Here is a 16554-nt window from a genome sequence, read left to right on the forward strand (position 1 = left end):
AAATGTGGAATGTTATTGAGAGGCAAAGAGAAGAGGTGGACAAATAGACACAATATGCTCTTGGATAGAGAAGATCACAAAGATAGTCTAAGTTAATTCATAAACATCCTCTATCCTATTAAATAAACGCACAGAATTGCTGGGGGGGGGGTGACTAGACAAGCTGATGTGAAAGTTCATGTGGAAAAACAAACAAGCAGGAAGAGTCAGGAAATTTCTGGAAGTAGGGGAGTCGGGGAAAGGAAGAATGACAGTCAGCCTTACCACATATTAAAATATGAAGTTATGGTAATTAAAACAGTACAGGTTACTAGCACTTGAACAGACAGATTGATTAAACAAAACAGAAAGTTCAAAAATAGACCCAAATACATTTAAGAATTTAGTACACAATAAAAGTAGCATCTCAAACTCAACGGTGGAAAAAGTGGATTATTAAATTGGGACAGCTGTGGGGCAATCTACGCGGGGACTCCTACACTTTACAACAGGATAAATTATAAATGGATCAAAGATTTCACTATAAAAATAAAACCATGAGAGGATTTTTAAAGTCCTCTGGAAATGATACAAATCCAGAAGGATAAAGTAAAGAGTAAAATATCCAACTATACAGAAAACAAACATTCTTTCATGATAGGAAAAAAAAAGGGCAATATAAGTAAAGCTAAGAGAGAAATGACAAACTAGGGGGCTGTCACTTATACACAAAACATAAGGCTAATTTTCCTAAAGCTTGAAAAGCACCTATAAATAAGAAATAGATCAATAACCTAACAGAACAGTGGGCACAGAACATGAACAGAGCAATTCACAGAAAGGAAAATATAAACAGTTCTTAAACACATGAGAAGGAACTTAACCTCCCCACACTGAGCAGTGACAGAGTGAGGCACTCCCCTCCCTGGCAGGGGCAGCGCCTCTGGGAAGGACAATGCCATGGGAGCTTTGAAAATCCCAATACTTCTGTGCCCTCTGAACCAGCCATCCGTGGGCACTCACCCTGCAGTCTTCCTGACGTGTGTCCAAAGTGACGTACATTGGTAATTGGCCACAGTGTTTGTATAATAACAAAAGGTTGGAAGTAACCAAAATATCCATGAGTCGGGGAATGATTAACTAAATTACAGTGTAGTCATATAGAAGAATACTGAGCCACAGAAAATGAGGAAATTCCTATGTACTGGTGTGGGATGACCTCCAAAATGTGTTGCTAAGTGACTGCAGAAAAATGAGGAAACTCTAAAAAAAGAATGAAACTCCTTACATGTTGATGAGGGATGACCTCCGCATGTGTTAAGTGACTAAAGAAAATACAGAACAGTTTATAAAACATTCTGCCTTTTCTGTGGGGGAAAAAGCACAACAACCCTGAAGGGAGAAAATAGATCAGTATGTGTCTATTGGTAAATGCATAAGATATCTCTGAAAAGATACACAGGAGACAGGCGCCACTTGTTGCCTCAGAGGAGGAAAACTGAGGGCTGTGGGGACAGGCGGGAGCAGACACTGCCAGACTTCCTGGGGCCTGCAGCTAACCCAATCTGACTGTCCTCGTTCAGAAAAAGAATACAAGAATATCTCACTTATCATTCTCCAATATGTACAAATGCTGAATCATTATGTTGTATGCCTGAAACTAATATAATGTTATATGTCAATTGTTATTTTAATTAAAAAAAATTTTTTATTCTTATTTTTCATTGTAGTCGATTTACAAGATTAGTTTTAGGTGTACAGCAAAGCGATCTAGCTAAACATACACTACATACATAAATTACAACTATTTTTATGTAACAAAAAGAGTATCTTACTTCTGTAAAAATTTACAGAAACACACGACCACGTGCACACGCTGCCCGGGCCCTCCCTGGGCCCCTTCAGCTTCCCAGGAAACCCACCTCCAGGTAGAGAGAGACTACTCACTCTACATCTTTCTCTATCACCTAAATTTTTTAACTACGAGAATTTTTAAAAAAGGCTCCTGAGTGTCCCAAAGGAAGACACAAGCAAACAGAAATACATTCAATGTTCTTGGATGAACTGGGTCTTAACATTATAAAGACATCGATTTTTCCAGGGTTAAGCTATAACTAACACAATCCCAACTGAAATTACCCACAGGCAGAGTCTAAAGTTCATATTAAATGCTATTAAAGATGTAATGCTGGGTAGAAAAGCAAGGTGCAGAACAGTGTTTTATTATGTAAACATCTGGGTTAAAGAAAAAAGAAAACGCATACGTATGTGCATATGCACCCAGAAGCACAGACTACTCGATGGGTGTACAAGAAACTGTTTTTGGGGAGGAGATCCAGCAGCAGGGAGGACAAGAGAGGAAGGGTTACCTTTCATTATAGCCCCTGAATCTTTAAATCCTTATGCAATTTTCCCAAAAATAAATACAATTTGAAAGATAACATGATCATCTGAGACTAAAAAAGATGAGAAAAAGACCGTAAGTGAACAGGCACGGAAGGGAATCAAGTCAACAGATAGACACCAGACACCCTACCCACTGGTCCCAGCCCGGCCCCACCCCTACAGTGCTTTCCTGGGAGGCTCTTTGCAAGATCTCTGGCCTCACCCTCTCTCTGTCTCTCAACTGCAGTTTTCAAAATAGAAAATAAGGACCGCAGGTCTCACCTCCACGAACCTCCTCCACCTCAATGTTGGGGTTTAGCCTACCCTACCCAGCCCGGCTCCCCCTTTCCCACCTCTGACTCACCGGCTGGGCAGCCCAGGATGCTGGGGTCCTCCAGAGGCAGCAGCTACTCTGAATGGCTCTTCATCTTGGCTGGAGATGGAAGCTGCAAGGATAGGGTAAAGGAGAAAGTCCATGAGGCAAGGCCACTTTGAGCAGCTGGATGCTGGAGGCAGAGGAGGTGGGAGGAATGGGGAGGGGGGAAGCAGAAAGGGGAGAGGGATGCGGAAAAGGAAAGAGAAGGAAGAAAGTGAGAGCTGGGGAAGAGGGTAGAGAAAGGAAAGGAGAGGAGGGGAGAGTTCAGGGAGTCTAACAGAAGCCAGGCGATGGTTAGAAGGAGGAAGGCCCTCCAGCGGGGCGAGGAGGCAGACAGATGACCTGTCCAGAGCTGGAGGAAAAAGAGAGTCAAGACTCCCCACTCTCTGGCCCTCCTCTAGGACCAGTGCTGGGACGTGTAGGGGGTGGGTTGTGGTAGGGGCTGTCAGGCCTGCCAGGAGGCTGGACTGCCCCTAGGCAGGACACTGGGCATCCTCCATGACTGAGGCAGGGCCCCCATGATGCAGAGACTCTCAGAGAGGTGAGGAACCCTGAGGAGACCCGGGGTGACAGGACCCTATCCACTAAGCCTGGGAGCCATGGGGTGGGATGGGTGAGGCAGGGGCATGAGACCTCAGGGGCTCTGCTCCTAACCGTGTGTAGGGGACCAAAAGAAGGTATTTCCAGGCAGAAGGAGAAAGAAGAGGCCATCCCTGAGGGCAGGCCACCAGCAAGCTCAGAGGGCCTGGGCTCTGTTGGAGAGGGTGGGTAGAAGGGGCAGGTCTGGGGCAGAACCACAGTTCCTGACACTAGGGCAGGGACAACTGCATACTGCTGGTCTCTGTGTGATGGCTTTAGGGGTACTGGTGAACTTTTAAAATTTACCAGTTAGGTATTTATCTTAAGTAGACTCCACAATTACTTCTTAAGATGGGGCTAAAATAGGTATGTTTTAAAGGTGAGTTCTTTAAAAATAAAATTTAAGTAATGAGTACTTCAGAAAGATCTGGCAAAAAATGGCAGTGCTACTCAAATAATGACTTAAAAAAAGAATTTTATAAGACAACCTAAATAGCTTTTTGCCACGGTGCACAACTCAGCTCAGTCCAGTTCAAGATGCTGACAAACTTCAGGGCTCGTGATTGAAAGAAGCTTTTCAAGAAGATAAGGTGTGTTTGAACATGTGATGATTGATATATATGGAATAGAGGCTTTTGCTTTCTTTGTCCCTTTCATGATGGTAAAAGGAGTGAACTTTTGGAAGGTACCAAATATCTGTAAGAACATATATCTACCCCATAACAAATTTCTGTAGAATTCAATTCTTTTATTTAAAATAGTTTTTCTACCAACCAGCCCCACCCAGCCTGAAGCTTGACACAGTAACGCCTATCTTAAAACAACTTTGTCAACCACTTTAATTTTAAACCCCATTCTTTTGACTATTTTAAAGATTATATGTTCCAAGGTATCCTTTTAAATACTTGGTTTTGTGTGCTTACAATTTTGTCTATAATAGATCATTCTAATGATTAAAATTGATCTCTTTGACAGAAAACAGATCAATGGATTCCTAAGAGTCAGGGAGGAGTTTGTTGCAAAGGGCTTGGGGGAGTTTCGAAGAACTGTTGTACACTTTGATTATGGTGATGATTGCATGTGTCAAATTTTGGGGTGAATTTTATTGAATGTAAGTTCTACTTCAATAAATGACTTATAAAACTTAAAAAAAAAAGACAACATAAATAGTCCTTACTATATGCCAGGTATCTAAAGCACTTTTTATTAACTTATTTAATCCTCATGGCAACCCTGAGGGACATATCTCATACTTTAAGATGAAGAAACTGAGGCACAGAGAGGTTAAGTAACTTGCCCAAAGTCACACAGCTGGGAAGGGGCAATCTGAATATAGTCTAGACCTGCTTTGTCCAATACAGTAACCAGTAGTAGCCATATCTGGTTGCTAATGAACACTCCAGATGCAGCTACTTAATGAAGTGTCCTGTATACAATACACACTGGATTTTCAAGATTTAATACAAAAGACAAAAATGCTGGAGAGGCTGTGGAGAAAAGGGAACCCTCCTACACTGCTGGTGGGAATGCAGTTTGGTGCAGCCACTGTGGAAAACAGTATGGAGATTCCTCAAAAGACTAGGAATAGACTTACCATATGACCCAGGAATCCTGCTCCTGGGCATATATCCAGAATGAACCCTACTTCAAAAAGACACCTGCACCCCAATGTTTATAGCAGCATTATTTACAATAGCCAAGACATGAAAACAGCCTAAATGTCCATCAACAGATGACTGGATAAAGAAGATGTGATATATTTATACAATGGAATACTATTCAGCCATAAAAATGACAACATAATGCCATTTGCAGCAACATGGATGTCCGTGGAGAATGTCATTCTAAGTGAAGTAAGCCAGAAAGAGAAAGAAAAATACCATATGAGATCGCTCATATGTGGAATCTAAAAAGAAGGAGGAGGAGGAGGAGGAGGGGGAGGGGGAGGGGAGGGGGAGGGGAGGAGGAGGAGGAGGAGGAGGAGGAGGAGAAGGTATATACAAAACAGAAACAGACTCATAGACATAGAATACAAACCTGTGGTTGCCAAGGGGGAGGTGGGTGGAAAGGGATAGACTGGGAGTTCAAAATCTGTAGGTACTGACAGGCATACGTAGACTAGATAAACAAGATTATACTGTATAGCACAGGGAAATATATACAAGATCTTGTGGTAGCTCACAGTGAAAAAAATGTGACAATGAATATATGTATGTTCATATATAATTGAAAAATTGTGCTCTACACTGGAATTTGACACAACATTGTAAAATGACTATAACTCAACAAAAAATGTTTTATGAAAAGATTTAATACAAAAGACAAAAATATAAAATACCTCAATAATTTTTTCTATTCATTACATAATGAAATTATAGTATTTTGGATATTTTGGATTAAATGTATGACTAAAAGTAATTTCACCTGTTTCTTTCTAATGTGACTACCAGAAAATTTTAAACTGCATCTGTTGCCTGGCATTACATTTCTGCTGGATGGTGCAGCTCCAGACTCTTAACCACTCTGCTCACTGCCTCTGGAAGGTGACAACGAGCTCTCACAAAGCAACTGCGACAGATCAGGCACTGTTCTCAGGGTTTAACAGGGGCTGATGGATGACGGCCCCAATCGTGCTACTGGAATTACCAGAGCTGGGAAACAGGAAACCACCTCTGTCCCTGAGGAGGGTCTAGCCCCTTCCTTGGCCTCTCTCAAGTTCCTATTCCTGCACTAAAGGCTTCAGGCCAAAGTCAGACTCTGGGACTCCGCACTGGCACAGCCTCAGTCAAGGTGTCGGAAGCATGAGCCAGACCTCAGACCTGGACCTTCCCTCCAGGAGTATCTGGCTGAGGGAGTGGATACCAACCAGCCAGCAAAAACTGCCCACGGGGCCCTTACCAGGCTGGGGGCCAGGGAAGGCTTCCTGGAGGAAGCAACTCCCTGAAAAAAGGATTTTGGAGCAGTGCCCTGCTGAGCCATGCTAGAGTCTGAGACAAAGAAAAAAATCAGCAATATTAAACCTCTTTACTTAAACTTTTGATTTTTTTACCTTGGATTTTTTCATTAATTTTGATTTTTTTTTAAAATTGCTTAAAATATTATTTACCTTGATTATTGAGCCGTTTGGTCACCCCCTGTCTGCCTTATATTTTGCACTCAAGGCAAGTGCCTCACTTGCTCCACTCTAATCCTGGCCCTGGTTTGGAGGTTTCACACATCACTGAGTCTACACCCCCAGGGAAGCAGGGACCAGGCAGAGGAGAGTGTCATCCTGTTGCGACAGCATGACCACAAGTTGGAGGGTTCCCTCCCACCCGACCCCCAGGGCTCAGCTCAGGCTTCAACACCTAACCACCTGACCCTGTCCTTGCTTCTCCCCTGTCTCTCTCCAGCACCTCTCTACTCAAAGCCCTTTCATGGTTCCCAGCGCCCTCAAGTCCAGCTCCTCAACCAGTCCTTCGACCTGCTCTAGCCCTGCTGTTTACAGATGAAGAAATACCCACAGGGAGGAAGTGACTTGCCCAAGTGTCAGGACATGCCCCAAGACCTGGCCAGGCTGGGCTGGCCCACCACTCCCTCCATTTCACTTTTTGCACCAGGCACCAGCTTGACACATGGGAGTCCCTGAAATTGTCTGCTGACAGTGAGTAAATGAACCACATCCTTCCACATTCAGTTACTGATTCCAGGCTGCCTCCTCCAGAATGTCCTCCCTGACCACCCCCTCGGCTCCTAGGCCTCAGTGGCTGAGCCACGCAGCTCAGCGCTGCTCCTGCTCTGTCCCTGGTTGTCCCATTCATGGAAGTCCATCTCCACCCAATTCCTAAACTGGCCTGGGGTATCCTGAGAGTCTGTATCCTTTCTTGTCCCCCTGCCCTCCACAGTAGAGCCCAGACCTGGCTGGGCTCACAAGGGCACTCAAGTCCAGGGGTAAGTAAGGGGTGTTTGGAATCCCTCTAATCCTTGCCAGCCAGTCCTTCTTCAAGTCTTGCCTGAGTCCCTCTTGCTGAAGCCAAAGTTTTTGCCCTTCCTTAACTAACTACCATTCCAACCCCCAAGGGCAGAGTTTAAATCTCATTACCCCTTCTCTATGCCAGCCTAGCATCTCTCTCACGCCATCCCTGCCCACTTCTGACAGTCCAACAGGAAGGTGGCCCCAAGCCTGAGCTAAGGACAGGCACGCTCCCACTTCCTTCGTTTTCTAAATATCCACCACACCCCTAGTCCCTTCTAGATGTCCACCTTCACCTGAGTGCTCCGCATGCTTGGGATTTTTACCCCATTTCATGGAAGCTGTATGAGGTGGAAACTTGCCCATGTCACTTGCTAGAGCCAACAGGGCCTTCCGAGGACGTGACTGTCTGATGGAGTCAGCGAGGCTTCTGGAGGGTACTTCCTCAGCTGGGCCTTGAAGGATAAGTAGGAGGTTGCACTTCCAAGCAAAGAGAACTGAGTGCAAGGCCCAGGGATGGGAAAGGACCTGGCAGATCCAGAGACGGGGAAAGTTCAGTGAGGCAGGAATGTGGGATGTGAAAGGACAGCAGTGACAGACACCCAGAGAGGTTTAGGGATCTGCCTTTAGGTGGCCCATGGGGGTGTGAGCTGCCTTTGCATTCTGATTTGCATGAATGAGTCAGGCCTGGATCAGGCGGTCTTGAAGGTCCTAACTTCTTCCACACTCAGCTCGGGAGTCCCCTTGACCAGGACCCTTCTTCCCCAACAGCATCTTTAGAGCCCCCTCTTCACAGAGCTGCGCTCTGGACTCACGGGAAGGCCCGGTGAGGGGAAGGGGGAGTGGAAGGGGAGGAAGATAGGCCTAGGGGTCTGGACCTGAGGCCTATGCTCATCCCCCCCACCCCAATCTTCCCCCTCACATCCTCTTGCCCCAGGCAGGCTGGGCAGGGACCGCCGCACCCAGACCTCAGGAAAGCCCTCAGAGCTCTCTATACAGGAACTAGGTAGGAGCAGCACAGGTCTAGCTTCAGCCAGGCCCAGCTCCACTAACCACATCCCACCCCTACCACAGACATGCACCTCGCACAGCCTCTGGGGACACACACCTCCCGCCCCACTCAGCAGCCAAAGGGCAGATCTGCACCCAACACACACACAGCCTTCGGTCCCCACGCTCCCTACCAACAACCTGACTGTGTACAACTGCCCAGATCTCCATGCTGCCCACCCCTCCACCCCCACGTGCCCCCCAATCACCATGTGATACCTGTGGGCAGGGGCACCTTCCTCTGCTGCCCTCCTGGCTGTTGTTCTCAGGACTCTGCTAACGCAGGCAAGAGGACCTGGAGACACTTCCCTTAGATATGAGGAACTGGGTGGGGGCTGGGACCGGAGGGTGCAGAAGTGGCCCCCGCCCCTCTGCAGAAGCCAGCTCCCTCCAGGCCTGTCAGACCAAGCTGCAGGTGCAGCCCTCAGGCAGCTGACTAACCCCTGGACCAAGAAGCCCATTTTCTGTCTCTCAGGGACTGGTAGCCACTGGCTGCTCTAACCCCAGCCCCGAATCTCTGCCCTGTCACTTGCCCAGGTAAGAGATTTCTGCCCCATCCCATCTATGATGTGGCCTGTCCTCTGGGGTCCTAGAAGTAGTGGGGGCTGATAAGGAGCCATCCTCAGGGCAGTGAGGACTGTGTCTTAACTCCCCAGGGCTTGGGTGTTTAAAGAGCTGCCTCAGCTATCTGGTGGGGAGCTGGAGGCCACTGGCTCCAGGCCAGAGCCCTGTCCCCCCTAGGAAGCAGGCAAGTCCAGGTTCCTGGACTTGTTCCATCATTTCTTGCCTGAAGCCCTGGGCAGGGCAGGTCACATTCTGAGCCTCAGTTTCTCCCTCCACAAAGCAGAGCTGTCACCCAGATGACCGTGACACACCACCATGTGTGTCCTAGAGGCCACACTCCACATCACTCCTCCGCTGCTAAGACAGACACTTCCTCTTCCTATGACCAAGGCCTCAGTGGGGCCTACCAGAGGGCCCTTGGTGCTGGCCCTGTAGCCAGGCTCTAGCCTGGACCCCTCGGCACCCTGGAGTTCTAGTTACCCCAGACAGCAAAGACTCCCACACCCTGCTTCCAGCCACAACCCTCAGCAGGGCTCCCGACTAGATACCCCACTGCCCCCTGGATCTCTTCCTGGGTGGCTCCAGACGCCACACATTCCCCACCCAACAATGAACTCACCCACTCCCCTCTCCGGGGGAAAGCAGGGCTGCCTCCAACCAAGGTGGGGTCTTTGAGCAAATCAGAAAAAATGCCTCTTGCTTCAGGAGCCCCACAGCAGGGCATGTAGTGCAGCAGAGAGGACAGGCTGGGTTTCAGTCCTCCTCTCCTGGCTCTCCCCAGCCAGCTACCCTTGGGCAGTGTACAGCACGCACATGTGCACCCAGTGGACCAGGTGAGGGCAGGATATTTTAGCAACCTCCTCAAGGCAGCCTCTCTCAGTATCACCCTAATAAAATGTAAAACTAGTTTTATTAATGACCAATGGAGGGGGAAGTGGGTTATAGCTCAGTGGTAGAGCATGGTGCTTATTAGCATGCACGAGGTCCTGGGTTCAATCCTCAGTACCTCTATTAAAAAAACAATAATAATAAAATAAAATTTTAAAATAAATAAAAAAATTTCAATGACCAATGGACATTAAAGACTAAGGGGCAGTGGACATCCCTGACCTCAATTTCAGGCCTAGCCCTAATTCCCACTCCAATCTTGAAAGACTATCACTTTCTACAATCTCCATGTATGTACTGTTTAAAGTTTTTACAGTTGCGTATCACTTTCATAATTAGAAGAAAAAATGATAAAAAGTATTTTAAGTCTATTAGAATTGCGCTTGTCCCAGGTTGTTCCCCCTAAACCATCATTATAAAGTAGCTTTATGATTTTAAATATAACACGCATAGACTACCAATAGAACTATCATAAACAAAACCGCTGACTTCCTAGGCCATCTGGACTGGAGGACGAGAAACCGAGCCCCAGTGCTCACCTCCCCCAACCGCTGACCCTCCCGAAGGTCTAGGACACAGCTTAGTGAATAATGTCCCCCTCACGAGGGACCCGGCTGTAGCCCACGGACTTTCAAACAGAAAACAGACTGAGGTCCATTATGAACATGAGACTCCAGGGTCCCTGTGGTTTGTCCTCTAGAGAGCATCTGACCCCACCCTAGCCCTGCCCCGCACCCACGTTCTCCCCAATCTCACCCAGGCCCCCGTAATGCCCAAGCCCCACCCTGGAGAGGGTCAGATAGGGAGTAAGGGTGAGGAGTCAGGGTAGATGTCTGAAGGACTTCACTCACCATAAATGGAGCTGGAAGTTAAAAGGTTTGAAATTTAGGCCTCGTCAAAAAGTCTATGACATATTAGCTCCCTCGGCCCTAGCATATACCAACACTCCAAAAGAATCACTCCGGCCCACTCCTTCCCCTTCCCCTAACTGCCTCCTCCTCTCCCTCCCCACTGCCCCATGCACCCCAGGCCTCCCCAGCCTGCTTGATCCTGGGCCCTCTTCCCTGCCTCTTGCCCTTCCCTCACCTTTGGCCAGAGTACCCTCTACCTGCTCCTCTAACCCCTCTACCTAAGACAGAGCTCCAAACCTGAAACCACAGCCCTGACCCACATCCACCTTCCATTTGCCCCCAACCCTTCACTCTTCATGCCCCAGCTCAGACCCTTCTCGCCTTAAGGGTGGCCCAACCTGCCCCACAGCATCTGTGGAGACCTCCCCTCCAACCCCCTTGCCCTCCCCATCACAAACACACCCTCTGGGGCTGAGACTTCCCAGGGCAGGGAGCGCCTCCCCCACCAAGGTGCTGGGCAGAGGGGAGGCCTGAGGTGCCACAGGGTGACTCCAGGAAGACACTCCTCTGTGACCACTGCCCCTCCTCTGTAGGGGAGTGGTGGGGAGCTCTTAGCACCGAAAGTGAGGCAGAAACAGGAAGAAACAGGGCTGACAAGGGACTCCCAGGCAGCGGGAGTGGACAGAAGCAGAGTCATGTCACACCCTCAGCACAGGCCAGAGGGGTTGAGGCTGACCCTGGCCTGATGGGGGAGGGGAAGGGAAGGTCGCTTGACTCCATCCTCTCTGAGGCCTGCACACCCAGAAGGGGAGACTGGGGCTCCTCTGCAACCAGAACAAGCAGCCCAGGGGAACAGGGGCCCCCACCCTGCCCTCTCCCTAGGGGGCCCCTAGAATGGAGAAGCCAGGCCATAAGCGGGCCCCTTGCTGCTGGCACCTGAAAGGGGAAGCTCCTAGGTTGCGGGGTGGAGGTGACCAGATGGGCAGGGTGGGCGCTGGAAGGGAGAGGGAGACAGGGAACAGCCCCATTGGCTCTGGCCTCCAATTTGATGTGGGTCCTCAGCCTCCCCCACTCTATAATCAGACAACAGACAGGACTCTTCTCTCTCACTCACAGGGAACATTCTAACCCACTTATCTGAACCAGTCATCCCAACTTAAAACAACAAAACGTCATGGTTATGGAGTGCTTACCATCCACCGGGCGCTGTGCTGAACATGCTACATGGATTGTTTCATATAATCCTCACGACAGTCAAGAAAGTTGATGGTTTTAGCCGGACTTTACAGATGAGGAAGAAACTGAGCCTCAGAGAGGTTAAGTAACTTGCCCAAGATCACACAGGAGCCCCTCTTTCCACTCCATCTCCTCAGAAGGGACAGGGAGCAAGGCAGTCAGGCAGGAGAGGGAGGAGGAGGAGGATAAGTGCAGGCTGAGAAGGGCAATGAAGGTCATGCTAAGACACTCAGCCTTACTGTCCAAACCGGAAGCCACGAAGAGGAGCAGGGTGCTTCGGGGCAGCAGCACGGGGCAGCAGGCAGGCAGGCAGACAGGGGTCCTACTGCTGGGAGACCTGGGCATTTACATAACTTCCCTGAGTCTCAGTTTCATCAGCTGTATAATGTGGATTAGGACGGCTCCACCTTGCAGATGTGTGGGGAATGAATGTACCCCTTCACCCATTCTCACTCCCCATTGATTTCCCACCTCACTCAGAGAAAAGGTCAAAGCCAGCACAAGGCCCACCAGGCCAGTGAGGTCTGTCCCTGCCTTGCTGTTATTTCAACCCACTCCATGTGCTCCCACCTCAGGGCTGGGCCCTGGAACTCCCTCTGCCTGAAATGCTCTTCCAGACAACTGCATGACCCACTTCCATACTTTTCCAGCACCTTCTCAAATGCACAGCTTTCCTTCCTGACCACTCGACCTAAAAAAGTGCCACCAGTCCCTCTCTCCTGATCCCATATCATTTTTCAGCATCCCCCTTATTACTAGCAGACACCATATTAGGTATTTATTCGTTCACTGTCTGTCTGATTCACAGCCCTATCCCCAGTGGTGAGAAGTGTTGGGCTCCTAGGGGAATAGATAAATGGACATCTACAAAGCTTTGGCTCATTCCAATCAGGAGCTTGGGACAGGAGCCGTGACACGGGTAGGGTGAGGGATGGCTGGATGAGGTGTCAAGATTCAAGGTTCGTGTCCGGAGGTCTAGGAGTGAGAGATTCGACTCAGGTTCCCTGGCAACCGGCTGTGGCTGGGCCTGCCCCTTCCCCCCCACCTTTGAGGTTGCCATGGCCACTTCCTGCTGGGCTGATCTGATAAACACTGCTAGGGGAACCCTCACCCACACAGGGGAAGTCCTGACCCTCAGACCCCTTCATGACACCTACCCCTCAACTGTTCGCTGGAGCAGGTCAGAACCATCCCAGACTTCCAGGAGTCTCTAAGACCAACCCCTACCCCTTCCATGACTCCCCATTAGCCAGCAGGGCTCAAAGGGCCTCCATCATCTGGCTCCTGCCACCTCTTCCTCCTCTCCAGTCTTCTTCCCTCCACTCTCACTGCTGGACACTTGACCTCCAGGACTTTGCTTATCTTGTCCTCTCTGCCTGGAACATCTTTCTCTACCTTACCTTCAAGTTCAAGTGTCACCTGCTCCATGCAGCAGTCTCTAACTACTATGGTCACAGCCTGGATCACACAGGGATGTCACTATCTGTGACTGTGTCACATATTCTCTCTCTTTCTCTCTCATCCCAGCCTTGGCTGGAAGCTCAGGACTAGGGTCTGATTCTCCTGTATCCCCAGCCCAGCCCAGGGTTGGCAGACACTGAATATCTATTGATAGAATGAAATCTTCCAATTTTACACGTGGAGAGCAAGTAGCCCAGGCAAGTGATGACTTGCCCACAGTCACACTGCAATTAGTGGCCGAAGTGTGGCTGGAACCTGGCCTCCAGCCTCCCAGCCTGCTCATGTCTGCCAGTTATAGCTCCAGCCTCATGCCTGCCGGACCCCTGCCCTGCCTTCTCAGCTCTCCACATCCCCAACCACCTGCTCCTTAGGCATTCAGGAATCACCTAATCCAACCCTCCCCACTTCCAGAAGGGGAAAGTGAGCCCTAGAAAGGGACAGGAACCTAGCCAGGGCCACACAAGTCAGGACCAGGACCCAGGACCCCAGCCTTAGCACCTCATCCCCTTCCTCTAGCCTATTCCTTGGAAGAACTGGGAGGGATAGTTCCCTTTGGGTGGCTTCAGAGATACTGGAGTAACCGCCCCTCCACCCCATCTCCAAGTGGGCTAGGCCAGCCAGGCTCTAAGAAATGTGGGTTTTCAGGCCACAGGCAGTAGAGGCAGATGAGAGTTCTGGTTCATGTCCTGGAACAGAACCACTAGAACCACTAGCCGCTCTCTAGATCTTTGGCCTCCCTAGACTTAGCAATCCATCTTTAGAGGTAAGATGGAGGCAGCAGGGAGAACAGCCCCAGTCTGAGTGGAGAGGCAGGCCTTTAGCTGAGGCTCTGGCACCCCTTCACCAAACAAGAGAGACTCTACCCCATAGCTGTCCTGTTGCCATATGGAAAAGCTCAGTCCCCAGTCTTGCCCTCAGGGAGGCCCTTTCTCCCCACCAGGCTACGGTGGCCTCTGGGAACAAACTGCCACATTTTAGCTGCAGAACCACACAGTGGCCACACAATGAAGATTCCCACTCAAGTGGGTAAGAGACTTACCCAGCTCACCTGTCAATGGGTGCAGAGCCAGGCACCTTGTACACCAACCCACTGGGACATGGAATGCTGATCCCACAACACAAAGGAAAAGCATGGGTCCTCCAAGGATGTGTCTGGGCCCAAGAGCACACAAGTGTGCACACAGGAACACACACAGTGCCCCTCAGAGGAATGTGTGGCAGAAAGGGGCTCACCCAGCCAGGAAGTCTTCCAGGAAGAGGGCACTTTCCTCACGGGGAGGGAACAGCCCTCCTTCTCACAGGGCAGCTCCATGCCCAGGACCCTTTGAGGGCAGCTGCTGTGCCCGCAGGCCCACATGGGCAAGAGAAGGAACTGGGAGAGGCATGGTGAATTACTCAAGGCCCTCAGCCAAGGCCCAGCCTCCTTGCCCCCTGAGGAGGGTCAGGGCCTCCCCTTGGGCTCCCAGGTTCAGGGCTCTGTCCACAAACCAGTCAGGGTCCTTGAGCCTGGCTCTGATATTCCAAAGCTAGATCTGGTCCTGCTGAGCCACATTCCATGCCGGTCCTGGGAGGACCTAGTTCACCCAGCAGTGTGGTCCAGACTCTACTGTGACCCAGTCAGCCCTCCCTGGGCCTCCTCTCAACCCATCCTGGTATCCAGGAGAACAGCCACACCACCAGCAAATGAAGTGGAAGCCTGGCCACTGTCTGTCCTCTCTGTACCCCTCACCAAGATGGCTATCTCTTCTGTTACCACTGAGTCCCTTCTAGGATCTGGTTCTCAGATCTCTTGAAAGGTGTGTGTTAGCTGGGTGTGCCTGCTGGGAGTGGTGGTTGCAAAGAGCCTGGAGGCTAGCTGAGCCACTGACCCAAGCAGCTCTGATAAACTCTCCAAGCCTTGTCTGTCTGATACCAGCCGGCCAACGTGTGACACAGGGCTCAGCCTCAACTCAGGATCCACTCAGTCCAATTCAAGGATGGGTAGGCTCCTGGAACCAAGAATTTTGGAAATTTGGAAGCTGGGGATCATCAGCTCATAAAACCCTAGAATCCTTGATCCCCAATGCCTAGAAGCTTAGACTCAGAATCCTAAAATCCTAGCTGCCCAATATGGGGAGAGGGAGGGTGGGAGTAGAGAGGGACAGAGAAGCCCTCCCCCTGACCCATCTCACCCTTCACTGCCCTGTTTGGTTGGTTCCTGTCCTGACATGTCCACATCTGGAGGCTGCTGAGCCTGGGATGTCCCAGGAGCTGCTGCTTCCTGCTCCCTCCCTGAAGCTGCAGGGATCCTGAGTCCATGACCAGGCCAAGGCCTCTCATTGAATCAGATGCTGGGGTCAGACCAAAGGCTCCTGACTCTAGGCCTGATTACAGGCAGAGCTCTGGCCCGAGCATTATGGTAGGAAGGAAGGGAAGGGAGAAGAGAAGGCCCAGGTGCAGGGCAGTGCCCTCTGGGGCAGGAGGGAAGATGGCAGAGGAGACCCAGGCTCCTGGGGGTGGAGGTGGGGGTGAGGGCAATAAGCAATGGTAGCTCAGCCCTGCTACTGCTCCCCTATCCTGGGGGCTGACACACCCCAGCACCGGCCTGGGCAGAAGGAGGCAGGGCCAGGCCAGGCTCCCCTAGGAGCTCCACTCAGCTGAGAATCCAGGTGTGACTTCCAGCTTCCTACCCTGGGAATGGGGACAGAGGAGTGTCCGTAAGAGGGCCCAATCCTCCCCTCCCTCCCCCTTGCCCTCACAATCTTTTGCTCTCACAACAATGAAGACAATGAGGAGAAGGAAGATTTTGCCACATTCTATCCTGGGGTGCGGTGGGGATAAATCTGACCCCTGAATCCTCCTCTGGGCTCCTTTGGCCGTAAGCATCACACTCTTGACCGCAGCTGATCTCTACTTTTTAGCCTTTTAGCTCTGGAACCATGTTCCCTAGGTTTGTTCATCTAGTCACAAACACCTGACTGTACCAGACCCCAGGCACTGAGAGGAGTCAGGTTCCTGGTTTGGTCAGAGAGAAAGACTTGGACTCTGTGACAACAGAGGGTGGGCAGTATCCGAAGGAAACTCAGGGCTTCAGAGGCCCAGGAGGCCCTGACCAGGCCCCAGGTGGGCAGGTAGAATACAGGCCTCAGAGCTCCCTGCCTGGCTGCCAGTCCCAGCTCTCCCTTCCTTCAGCTAAAAGAGTGTAGCTGAGTCACTTAACTTCTACTGATCTGTTTCCTCCTTAGCAAAATGGG

The 16554-nt window shown here is 50.2% G+C and overlaps 1 protein-coding gene across 4 annotated transcripts in view; it reads right to left on the bottom strand.

Moving 5' to 3' along the window:
- ARAP1 (ArfGAP with RhoGAP domain, ankyrin repeat and PH domain 1) overlaps positions 1-16554 on the bottom strand; it is a 61825-nt gene that overhangs the window by 41095 nt on the left and 4176 nt on the right. Inside the window, exons 1-2 of one of the 4 annotated variants that reach the window (XM_064492671.1) lie at positions 8541-8634; positions 2729-2810 (exon numbers count right to left, since the gene is read on the bottom strand). The gene's annotated coding sequence lies outside the window, so the exon portion shown is untranslated. Of the gene's footprint in view, positions 1-2728; positions 2811-8540; positions 8635-16554 lie in introns of those variants that run through there. The other 3 variants (XM_064492672.1, XM_064492670.1, XM_031460273.2) reach the window with 3 other exon arrangements.

The sequence above is a fragment of the Camelus dromedarius genome, chromosome 12, assembly GCF_036321535.1.
Source record: "Camelus dromedarius isolate mCamDro1 chromosome 12, mCamDro1.pat, whole genome shotgun sequence".
NCBI lineage: Eukaryota > Metazoa > Chordata > Mammalia > Artiodactyla > Camelidae > Camelus > Camelus dromedarius.